This window comes from Bos taurus, chromosome 12 (genome assembly GCF_002263795.3).
Source record: "Bos taurus isolate L1 Dominette 01449 registration number 42190680 breed Hereford chromosome 12, ARS-UCD2.0, whole genome shotgun sequence".
In the NCBI taxonomy this organism is placed as follows: Eukaryota; Metazoa; Chordata; class Mammalia; order Artiodactyla; family Bovidae; genus Bos; species Bos taurus.
The window spans coordinates 49,873,828-49,886,926 of NC_037339.1; the positions used below are offsets into that span (position 1 = coordinate 49,873,828).

Here is a 13,099-nt window from a genome sequence, read left to right on the forward strand (position 1 = left end):
GACCTTTGTTGGCAAAGTAATGTCTCTGCTTTTGAATATGCTATCTAGGTTGGTCATAACTTTCCTTCCAAGGAGTAAGCGTCTTTTAATTTCATGGCTGCAGTCACCATCTGCAGTGACTTTGGAGCCCCCCAAAATAAAGTCTGACACTGTTTCCCCATCTATTTCCCATGAAGTGATGGGACCAGATGCCATGATCTTCGTTTTCTGAATGCTGAGCTTTAAGCCAACTTTTTCACTCTCCTCTTTCACTTTCATCAAGAGGATTTTTAGTTCCTCTTCACTTTCTGCCATAAGGGTGGTGTCATCTGCATATCTAAGGTTATTGATATTTCTCCCGGCAATCTTGATTCCAGCTTGTGCTTCTTCCAGCCCAGTGTTTCTCATGATGTACTCTGCATATAATTTAAATAAGCAGGGTGATAATATACAGCCTTGACATACTCCTTTTCCTATTTGGAACCAGTCTGTTGTTCCATGTCCAGTTCTAACTGTTACTTCCTGACCTGCATATAGGTTTCTCAAGAGGCAGGTCAGGTGGTCTGGTATTCCCATCTCTTTCAGAATTTTCCACAGCTTATTGTGATCCACACAGTCAAGGCTTTGGCATAGCCAATAAAGCAGAAATAGATGTTTTTCTGGAACTCTCTTGCTTTTTTCCATGATCCAGCAGATGCTGGCAATTTGATCTCTGGTTCCTCTGCCTTTTCTAAAACCAGCTTGAACATCTGGAAGTTCATGGTTCACATATTGCTGAAGCCTGGCTTAAAGAATTTTGAGCATTACTTTACTAGAGTGTGAGATGAGTGCAATTGTGCAGTAGTTTGAGCATTCTTTGGCATTGCCTTTCTTTGGGATTGGAATGAAAACTGACCTTTTCCAGTCCTGTGGCCACTGCTGAGTTTTCCAAATTTGCTGGCATATTGAGTGCAGCACTTTCACAGCATCATCTTTCAGGATTTGAAACAGCTCCACTGGAATTCCATCAGCTCCACTAGCTTTGCTCATAGTCATGCTTTCTAAGGCCCACTTGACTTCACATTCCAGGATGTCTGGCTCCAGGTGAGTGATCACACCACCGTGATTATCTGGGTTGTGAAGATCTTTTTTGTACAGTTCTTCTGTGTATTCTTGCCATCTCTTCTTAATATCTTCTGCTTCTGTTAGGTCTGTACCATTTCTGTCCTTTATTGAGACCATCTTTGCATATAATGTTCCCTTGATAGTTTTAATTTTCTTGAAGAGATCCCTAGTCTTTCCCATTCTGTTGTTTTCCTCTATTTCTTTGCATTGATGGCTGAGGAAGGCTTTCTTATCTCTCCTTGCTATTCTTTGGAACTCTGCATTCAGATGCTTATGTCTTTCCTTTTCTCCTTTGCTTTTCGCTTCTCTTCTTTCCACAGCTATTTGTAAGGCCTCCCCAGACAGCCATTTTGCTTTTTTGCATTTCTTTTCCATGGAAATAGTCTTGATCCCTGTCTCCTGTACAATGTCATGAACCTTTGTCCATAGTTCATCAGGCACTCTATCTATCCGATCTAGTCCCTTAAATCTATTTCTCATTTCCACTGTATAATCATAAGGAGTTTTATTTAAATAGGTCGTACCTGAATGGTCTAGTGGTTTTCCCTACTTTCTTCCATTTAAGTCTGAATTTGGCAATAAGGAGTTCATGATCTGAGACACAAGACCTTTTAGAAATAACACCCAAAAAAGATGTCCTTTTCATTACAGGGGACTGTAATGCAAAAGTAGGAAGTCAAGAAACACCTGGGGTAACAGGCAAATTTGGCCTTGGAATACGGAATGAAGCAGGGCAAAAGCTAATAGAGTTTTGCCAAGAGAATGCACTGGTCATAGCAAACACCCTCTTCCAACAACACAAGAGAAGACTCTACACATGAACATCACCAGATGGTCAACATAGAAATCAGATTGATTATGTTGTTTGCAGCCAAAGATGGAGAAGCTCCTGGATTATAGACATCAATTATCACATTCTTATAGGATAAGCAGCCTTCCACACCTACATTTTCATGATCAGTTATGTCATATAACTAACAGTTATTTCTTTATTTCCTGAATAAATTTAAACCAGGAAAAGACCATTCTATTGCATCTTAATGTCTGCTCATGCAATTCATCATATTCAGCTTATCTTTCTCCTGCCCCCTCTTGTCCTTTCTATGGTTTTTCCTACTTGTTTTTTTAATTACCAAACCTGCATAAACTCCTGGTGCATTTATAAAGCCTTTCTAGGTCAGTCCTACAGGTACACAAAGCTTATAATAACAATGTTTGCTGTTAACACCTGAATAAAAATGATGTCTGTTAACATTTAGGACCTTTTCAATCACAACATGGGTTTCCATTATGTAATCAAGGCAGAGCAGTACAATAAATTAAAACAATTTTCTTTCTCTTCAGTCGAATATCTCACTTGAAGCTCCTTTAATTACCAAACCCGCATAAACCCTGGTGTATTTACTGAATCATTCCAAGTCAGCCCTACAGCTACATAAAGCTTATAACAGTGTTTACTGCTAACACCTGAAGAATAAAATGACGTCTGTTAATATTTAGGACCTTCTCAACCACGATAGGAGTTTCCATTTTGTAATCAAGGCAGAGTAGTACAATAAATTATAATATTTTTCCTCTTTTCAACTATATAACTTGAAACAAAAGATCTTTACCTAAGGGTAAATTCTATTTCATTTACATATGACAGAACTTAATTTACAAAATAGCCTTTTTCTTTTTTTTCCGTTCTCAAGTCAGGTGACTGACAGTTTGCAAAGAAGGAATAGTTAACTGGTTATCAAGAGAAAGATAAACAAGCTGAGCCCTTCATAGAGACCATGAGCTATTTCTCACAAATGCACATTATGTATAGTTGAACAACCTTTCTGAAACATGCATACTATCATCTCACCGACCTCATCTTTTAAGCTAATGTACTCAGACATTTCTTGGGAGAAAAATGACTTCTGAGATGATTTTTAAACCAAGAAACAAAAATACATTACACTTCCAAAGTAGACAATATTGCATTAAATGTATCCCCACTTACAAATATTATAAATACCTAGCGACTATAAATATGATGAATATAAAGCAAGTGGGAAGTGTTTTCCCTTGCAATACAACTTGAATCAGAGCTTATCTCAATATTTCTCAACCAGCTTTTAATACAGTGGAACTATTTCTGAAATTGCCTTGAGAACATGAGTAAACTGATGTCCCAAAGAGACTAAGGAAGAAGTCCTGCAATTCAGTGGATACAAATCTCCCTCCACAACACCGAGGAAGTTATTTAATCTGTTTGCTCTTCTGTTTTCATGTCCGTACAATGAAGATTATTAGAGTTCCTGTCTCACAGGGTCATTGGGATGATTAGATATAAAAATAAATGTGTATCCAGTATCTTTTTATTTTTATATGTATGTGTATTTATGTATGTATATTTGTATTATGTTCATATGTATAGCTGTATGAGAAAATTAGTATAAAGAAAGTAATAAATGTAAAAAAAGCACATATAGTAAAAACTCACTAATATACATTATTCTCATTATACAGTTTTGGGGCACTGAAATTTCCCAAAATGGTTACATTGGGATGTCTTACTTTATTATTAGACTAGTTCCTTGTGGAAAAGATATCTCCCAACAGTACCCTATAGTCAAAATCTCAGATAAAAAGCAAGTAAGATGCTTTTAGGGCAAAGTACTGTCAAAAAAGTCTTCTATAAATTTCAGGCATTATTAGTGTTGATGACAACTGTGATAATGACATTCCTCAAATCTTATGTCATTCAGGTAGTCCCATTTTCTCCAGCCTTCCAGAGTCCCTCTTCCTTTTTACACAAGCAACAGCAATTCAGTCACCACCTTTTGTTACAGTTTCCTCCACCCCGAGGACTCACTGAGGAATGCATGTGTGTGACAGAATTACACTCTCTGGGTCACTTCTCAAGTATGTAACGCCTGCCCATCAACACCCGAAGCACAGTTAAGATTAAGTGGAAGCCATAGACAAAGGGAAGGTCATTGTAATGCAGGAAAGGAAAATGCAATGCTTCAAAAGTCCCTTCACAGGCAGTGACTTATTTTTAGCTCCTCAAATATTTCTCCTCAGAATTTTATCTGCTAGCATATTATAGAAGTTGACTTAGCTCTTCTCAAGCAAAGTTCTTTCAGACTATTTCCTTCCTACTGAGAAGTCAGGTGCCTGTGTTCCTGGCCACAGAAAGAAGAATAGCAAAACTCTCCGCCTGCCCTCTGCCACCCAAATGTCGTCAAGGGTATATTTTCCAAAGTCTGAAAGGCATCACAATCGGGGATCCTCTGCACAATCTTCGTTATTGTGTTTACCTATCCTTCCAGTCTATGGATCGTCAGTGAACAAGCACGTGGAGGGAAAACAAGAGTGAGAGAGAGAGACCCACCTGTCAACGGCAGACGTTAATTTTCAGAAAACGCCTAGCCAAAATCCATGTCTAGGAGAAGAGGTATTGGGCTCTTCTAGGCCATACCCTTAAGAAGTACACACCCAATTTAACATTTCAGTCTGAGGCATCTGTGTTTGAATTACTTCTCCAGTTCTGGGTTTCTGGAGTACCATGAATTAGATTCTTGCTTTGATTCTACTTGGTTAAAACTACTCACACAACTGATCTCTCCCATAACAAAAGAGGCTCAATACCCAGCCTAAATTCCCTCTTCTGCTCTGAAATTTAGACAGCCTTTATGTCTCTCAAATGGTATTTTTCCAGCTTCAATTATTTTAAGATCTCGGCATTTGACTTTGTAAATATGAATATGGATTCATATTTAAGTAAATATGGAGCACAAGAAGAAACTCTAAGAACTATTATTTGGTAAGGGATATAGTAGGCATATACAAACAATTCATGAGCAGCCATGAATTTTAATAAATATCAAATTATTGATCTGGGGTTTGTAGCTGAGGAAGAGGAATTCCAAATGACTCTCTCAACCCCCCCAAATGGAATAAAGTCAAATAATCAGTTAGAAGTTGATTTTGAGATAGCTTGTTAGAACAGGCACATATATGCCTTCCTAATCCTTGGTGAAAAAATAACATTGTTGTCTATTCTTTGACAGCTCAGCCTAATTATTAATTAAATATTAAAAAGACATATTTAGAATTAGCTCTATATTTGTTTTGAAATATGAAATATTCTTTTTCTAAGAGAAAAAAATCATTCCAGAATCAAGTAAGTATATCCAGATACCATCACTATATGAACACAACAGAGCACAGAGCCTAGAGTGCAAAAGACATCTAGGTGCCAGTTTCACTTACAATCTGAAGTGAGGCCCAACAGTCCTATGAGAGTCTTACCTCCATCAGTGAACTTGGTGACTATAAGCTGTTAGATGTAATTTGGACAGTGATGAAGTTCCATGAAGCAGATGCTAAAGGCCCAGAATGGTCCTCCTGGGACCTGTAGGGGATCAAGCAAAAGTACCATCTTAAAAACTCTGATTGAGGGCTTTCCTGGTAGTTCAGTGGTAAAGAATCCCCCAGCCAATGCAGGAGACGCAGGTTTGATCCCTGGTCTGGGAAGATCCCCCATGCTGCAGGGCAGCCAAACCCATGTGCCACAACCATTGAGCCTGTGCTCGAGAGCCTGGGAGCCATACTACCGAGCCCACATGTCCCAACTCTTGAGCCCACATGCCACAACTACTGAAGCCCGTGTGCCCTAGAGCCCCTGCTCCACAACAAAGAAGCCACCGCCAAGAGAAGCCCACACACGGCAACTAGAGAGTACCCCTGCTCCCCACAACTAGAAAAAGCCTGTGCCCATCAGTGAAGACCCCAGCATAGCCACAAACTAAATAAATAAATTAAAATGTTGAAAAATCCTGAATGAGCATTGAAAACTTATTCATCTTTGATCAATTCCTGGTAATCAGAAGTTTAAGGTTTAAAGGAAGGGGCTGAAGTTGCCATAAGCTTACCACCTTCGTACATAATCAAAAGCAGCATTTTTATTCCAAAGGGGTTTAATTACCCTATATTATGAAAACATTCCCAGAAGTGTTTGCAATTCTATAATATTAATATTACTTGCAATTTTCCAAGCAAACATTTTCCAAAAGTATAGTTTTTCTAACTTAAACCATGATTTAATTTCCCTCTTGTATTGAAAAATAATTAAAATGAATTTTCTTTTTTCTCTCTAGAGCATTTCCTTTTCTTTTAAGGCATATGGACCACTTATAAATCAGATTTACAGAAAAATGATACAAAAGATGACATGTCAAGCAATTATGCAATAAAACAAATCAATTGTAACTGTTTCAACCGGTTTTCAATAAATTAACTGACTTCATTCGTTTTATTGCCCAATTTTGTCAAACTGCCACCCTTGTAAGTATGAAACACATTTTGATGATTTTGACACTAAAGTATGCTATATTTAAACCTAGATGGTCTTTTATACATCCCTGAAATTCTAATAATTTGGAGAGCTGGTTTTTCTATGGAAAATTTTTTATCGTAAGTGAAGAATGCTCATGGATTTCACATTCAGTTCAGTTCAGTTCAGTCGCTCAGTCATGTCTGACTCTTTGCAACCCCATGAATCACAGCATGCCAGGCCTCCCTGTCCATCATCAGCTCCTGGAGTTCACTCAAACTCATGTGCATTGAGTCGGTGATGCCATCCAGCCATCTCATCCTCTGTCGTCCCCTTCTCCTCCTGCCCCCAATCCCTCCCAGCAACAGAGTCTTTTCCAATGAGTCAACACTTCACATGAGGTGGCCAAAGTACTGGAATTTCAGCTTTAGCACCATTCCTTCCAAAGAAATCCCAGGGCTGATCTCCTTCAGAATGGACTGGTTGGATCTCCTTGCAGTCCAAGGGACTCTCAAGAGGCTTCTCCAACACCACAGTTCAAAAGCATCAAATCCTTGGCATTCAGCCTTCTTCACAGTCCAACTCTCACATCCATACATGACCACAGGAAAAACCATAGCCTTGACTAGATGGACCTTTGTTGGCAAAGTAATGTCTCTGCTTTTGAATATGCTATCTAGGTTGGTCATAACTTTCCTTTGAAGGAGTAAGCGTCTTTTAATTTCATGGCTACAATCACCATCTGCAGTGATTTTGGAGCCCCAAAAAATAAAGTCTGACACTGTTTCCACTGCTTCCCCATCTATTTCCCATGAAGTGATGGGACCAGATGCCATGATCTTTGTTTTCTGAATGTTGAGCTTTAAGCCAACATTTTCACTCTCCTCTTTCACTTTCATCAAGAGTCTTTTTAGTTCCTCCTCACTTTCTGCCATAAGGATGGTGTCATCTGCATATCTGAGGTTATTGATATTTCTCCCGGCAATCTTGATTCCAGCTTGTGCTTCTTCCAGCCCAGCGTTTCCCATGATGTACTTACATTACCTTTACTTAAAAGGTTAAATGATTTTTCTTTATGAAAATAATTCTTAATCCAATGCCCTTTTAAAAATTTATCCTACATGACAACTCAGGTAGGAATCAGCTGGGATGCTTTTCTTTTATTTTATTCTCAATCTTTTGTAGTATAACAGAAGAGGCTTTACCAAGAGGCTCCACAAATTTTGTAAAGACTATTACACCAATCAACTATGAACATGGTTCTCTGAGAATGCATATTTAACAACCAACAGTGATACACAAAAATTCCGTAAATTATGTTTCAAGGCTCAAGCCATGGTTCACTTTCCGTACATCAGTTAGCACATAACTCATAATAGCTTCCCCATTTCTTCAGCAGAATGTCTTGGCTTATGTTGATTGATTGCTTTTTTAACTACGTTGGAAGTAAAGCTGTTCTAATGGATGACAAGCAAAGAAGCCCTTCAATTACTTCTTTATTAATGTCATTCTTTTCTATGTAGTTGTCATTAATAATCCTTTCACCAATGTTTCCTGTTACAATTCTAAAAAGAGTTAGGTTTCTGCCATTTGATGAAATATATACTGGTTTCAATTTACTACATTTTTTTTTTCTTTCAAGTAAAACGCAGTCTCTGTTAATTTTTCTTGAGATTGCCTGTATGGGATCTTCTGATATATTCATGCTTCTAGTCACTGGTGGTGCTTCACAGTGAGCATGTATATGGTGCAGACATGGTACCTCCATTTGTATACTCAGTCAGTAATGCTTCAGAAGCTCTCTCCCCTTTAAGCAGCACTCAGTGTGGTCAGTTCAAAACTGATTCATAGAAAATACTCAGGCAGTCATTAAAAATAGAGACATTACTTTGCCGACAAAGTAGTAAATTGAAACCAGTATATACTTTGCCAACAAAGGCCCATATGTAATCAAAGCTATGGTTTTTCCAGTAGTCATGTACAGATGTGAGAGTTGGACCATAAAGAAAGTTTAGTGCCAAAAAAGCATTCAAAAAAAAATGAATGCTTTTGAATCGTGGAGCTGGAGAAGACTTTTGTCTTGAGAGCCCCTTGGACTGCAGGGAGATTAAAGCAGTCAATCCTAAAAGAAATCCACCCTGAACATTCATTGGAAGGACTGATGCTGAAGCTCCAATGCTTTGGCCACCTGATGTTAAGAGTGGACTCACCAGAAAAGTCCCTGATGCTGGGAAAGATTGAAGGCAAAAGGAGAATGGGGTGGGAGAGGATGAGAGGGTTATATAGCATCACCAACTCAGTGCACATGAATTTGAGCACACACTGGGAGATAGTGAAGGACAGGGGAGTCTGGCGTGCTGCAGTCCATGGGGTCCCAAAGAGTTGAACATGACTTAGTGACTGAACAACAACAAAGCATTAAAAGCAAAAGTGCAAGGAGTGAAAAATGAGTATTTAGCACCTATACACTCTATAATATCTTGCCTAAACATCAGATAACCTTATGAAATAAGTATTAGCTACTATTATAATTTTCCTAAAAAGTTTGTTTAATGAATTTCCCAAGGTCATACCTTGACTCCAAAATCATATTCTATATATCTTAATTGTAAATACTGTCCACAGAAATAAAACTTGATAGGTGGGGTCTGTATGCTTTCTAAAGTAAGAAAGAGTTTCATTAGATACTTTATTATGAGGGAGCATTCTTTCAAAGCTGAAGCTTCCCTGCTGGCTCAGCAGTAAAGAACCCACTCTGTGGGAGAGGAAGAGGGTGGGATGATTTGGGAGAATGGCACTGAAACATGTATAATATCATATATGAAACGAGTCGCCAGTCCAGGTTCGAATGCACGATACTGGATGCTCGGGGCTGGTGCACTGGGATGACCCAGAGGGATGGTATGGGGAAGGAAGAGGGAGGAGGGTTCAGGATGGGGAACACATGTATACCTGTGGCAGATTCATTTTGATATATGGCAAAACCAGTACAATATTGTAAAGTTAAAAAATAAAATAAAAAAAGAACCCACCTGCCAATGTAGGAGGTGCAGTTTCAAACTGTAGGTTGGGAAGATCCCTTGCAGGAGTCTTGTACAACTCACTCCAGTATTTTTACCTGGAGAATCCCATGGACAGAGCAGCCTGGTGGGCTACAGTGCATAGGGTTTCAAAGGGTTGGGCACAACTGAAGCAACTGAGCATCCACGCATGTACTTTCAAAGCTGCTGATGTTTTAGCAATAGTATAGAGAGGAAAGGAATAGTCATTTCTTGTATTTGTCAGGGTCCTTGTCACCATATGGTCTTTATGAGATCCTATTTACTTGCAAATGCTTCTGAATAGGAGAAATGATACCTTCACTAATTGTTTAATAGTGCTGCAATAGATGGATATCAGCAGAAATATATGACAGAATAAAACAGTTATATCTGCAGGACCCTAGAAATGATTGAACATGGAGACTGAGAAAGCGATAAGAGACAGAGATAACTACTTTGTTTCTAGCTCCCATAAATGAGGAAATTTTCATACCATTCATTTAAAGAGAACACAGTTGAGAAACAGATTTGAGGTGAAAATTACTAGGTCATTTTTAAATCACATAGAGTTCAAACTTCCTATAAAACACGTAAGTGAGATTTCCAGGAACCAGCTGGATTTACGAGTCTTGAGTTCAAGGAGAAAATTAAGGCTGAAAACGCAACATGTAAGTGATAACTGAAATCAGGAATGTAATTCAAGTAACCTTGTAAGTGTGGACAGCAAAAAGAACCCAGAGCTGATAAAGCAGCCTTGCAGAATATAACTAAGCAATGCGCAGAAAAAACATAAGCCCACGAAGGAAACTAGAAAGAAAATCTAAAAAATAGGATGGAATCCAGGAGAAAATAAAGTCATAGAAAATAAGGAGTATTTCTTGCTTTAAAAAGAGAATCCTCAACAGTGACAAGTAAGATGAAGCAAAAAGGGCGCATTTTATAGGCCATTGTTTATCCTGGGGAAAAAAACACCAAAGGAATGAATATGTACCAAAGTGATGGCAGGAAATGTTTCTTCCTCTATAAAGCAATTCTCCAGGCAAGAATACTGGAGTGGGTTGCCATTTTCTCCTTCAGGGGATCTTCCTGACCCAGGGACCAAACCTGTGTCTCTTATGTCTCCTGCACTGGCAGGCAGATTCTTTACTACCAGCACCACCTGGGAAGCCCCACTATAGAGCAGGTCCATTTTCACTAGAGGTTCAGGACTTAAGTGTAACTGAAAAGGGATGTACTTTGGCCACCTGATGTGAAGAGCTGACTCGTTTGAAAAGACCCTGATGCTAGGAAAGATTAAAGGCATGAGGAGAAGAGAATGACAGAAGATGAGCTGGTTGGATAGCATCATCGACTCAACGGATATGAGTTTGGGTAAACTCTGGGAGTAGGTGATGGACAGGGAGGCCTGGCATGCTGCAGTCCATGAGGTTGCAAATAGTCGGACATGACTGAGCGACTGAACTGAACTGAACTGAACTGAACTGAAAAAGGAATGTGATGTCAAAAGCAGATATTTTAAGCATAGGAAAAGCCGTTACTTTTTTTTTTTTTCCAGTGGTATTCACCTCTGAGAAAGCAAAGAGGTAAAACTATTGTTGTTGTTGTTCAGTCACGTCTGACTCTTTGAGATGCCATGGACTGCAGCTAAATCAATCCAAAACTGAGATTTTATAAGGGGTGGCCACCGATGGGCAAGGAAGAGAGGAAGGGTAATAGTGACAGAATGACTGAAGTGATGGACTTTGGAACCTAGGGTCGAAGAGGATGAAAGTGAATCTAGAAAGAAGCAGACAGATTAGAAGGAAATGGAGTGGCTCAAGGCCTGAAGTTTGCCTAAGGTCAAAGAGTAGATATACTAGTTTTACAGAGTTGGAAGGATAGACAGATTGTCACAGTTGCAAAGAGTGTGAAGTTTAATATTTTACATGTAATATAGCACTAGGTTTTGCTGTATTCAAGATGTGTCTTATCTGTCCCATACCAAATTAATATAAAGGTAAAGACCATTATAGGGGACTGGAATGCAAAAGTAGATAGTAAAGAAATACCTGGAGTAACAGGCAAATTTGGTCTTGAAGTACAGAATGAAGCAGGACAAAGGCTAATAGAGCTATGCCAAAAGAATGCACTGGTCATAGTAAACACCCTCTTCTAACAAAACAAGAGAAGACTCTACACATGGACATCACCAGATGGTCAATACTGAATTCAGATTGATTATATTTGCAGCCGAAGATGGAGAAGCTCTATACAGTTAGCAAAAATAAGACTGGGAATTGACTGTGGCTCAGATCATGAATGCCTTATTGCCAAATTCAGACTTAAATTGAAGAAAGTAGGGAAAACCACTAGACCACTCAGATATGACCTAAATCAAATCCCTTATGATTATACAGTGGAAGTGAGAAATAGATTCAAGGGATAAGATCTAAAGTGCCTGATGAACTGTGGATGGAGGTTCATGACATTGTACAGGAGGCAGGGATGAAGACCATCCCCAAGAAAAAGCAATGCAAAAAGGCAAAATGGTTGTCTGAGGAGGCCTTACAAATAGCTGAGAAAAGAAGAGAAGCTAAAGGCAAAGGAGAAAAGGAAAGATATACCTGTTTGAATGCAGAGTTCCAAAGAATACGAAGAAAAGATAAAGATAACCTTCCTCAGTGATCAATGCAAAGAAATAGAGGAAAACAATAGAATGGGAAACTCTTCAAGAAAATTAGAGCTACCAAGGGAACATTTCATGCAACAATGGGCACAATAAAGGAAAGACATGATATGGACATAATAGAAGCAAGTTATTAAGAATAGGTGGAAAGAACACACAGAAGAACTGTACAAAAAAGATCTTCATGACCCAGATAACCATGATAGTATGATCACTCACCTAGAGCCAGACATCCTGGAATGTGAAGTCAAGTGGGCCTTAGGAAACATCACTACGAACAAAGCTAGTGGAGGTGATGGAATTCCAGTTAAGCTATTTTAAATCTTGAAGATGACACTGTAAAAGTTCTACATTCAATATGCCATAAAATTTGGAAAATGGAGCCACAGGACTGGAAAAGTTCAGTTTTCATTCCAATCCCAAAGAAAGACAATGCCAAAGAATGTTCAAACTACCACACAATTCCATTCATCTCACATGCTAGTAAAGTAATGCTCAAAATTCTCCAAGCCAGGCTTCAGCAGTACGTGAACCATGAACGCCCAGATGTTCAAGATGGATTTAGAAAAGGCAGAGGAACCAGGGATCAAATTGCCAACATCCACTGGATCATCAAAAAAGCAGAAAAGTTCCAGGAAGACATCCATTTCTACTTTATTGACTATGCCAAAGCCTTTGACTGTGTGGATCACAATAAACTGTGGAAAATTCTTAAAGAGATGGAAATACCAAACCATCTGAACTGCCTCTTGAGAAATCTGTATGCAGGTCAGGGAAAAACAGTTAGAACTGGACATGGAACAACAGACTGGTTCCAAATAGGGAAAGGAGTACATCAAGACTGTATATTGTCACCCTGCTTATTTAACTTATATGTAGAGTACATCATGAGAAACTCTGGGCTGGAGAAAGCACAAGCTGGAATCAAGATTGCAGGGAGAAAAATCAGTAACCTCAGATATGCAGATGACACCACCCTTATGGCAGAAAGTGAAGAGA

The 13,099-nt window shown here is 38.9% G+C and overlaps 1 long non-coding RNA gene across 1 annotated transcript in view; it reads right to left on the reverse strand.

Annotated features, from left to right (window-relative positions):
* Positions 1 to 5,375: 5,375 nt before the first annotated feature.
* The window catches only part of LOC112449131 (uncharacterized), a 50,413-nt gene continuing 42,689 nt past the window's right edge, over positions 5,376 to 13,099 (reverse strand). Inside the window, exon 3 of the long non-coding RNA XR_009496631.1 lies at positions 5,376 to 5,473. This is a non-coding gene — a long non-coding RNA (uncharacterized lncRNA). The remainder of the gene's footprint in view (positions 5,474 to 13,099) is intronic.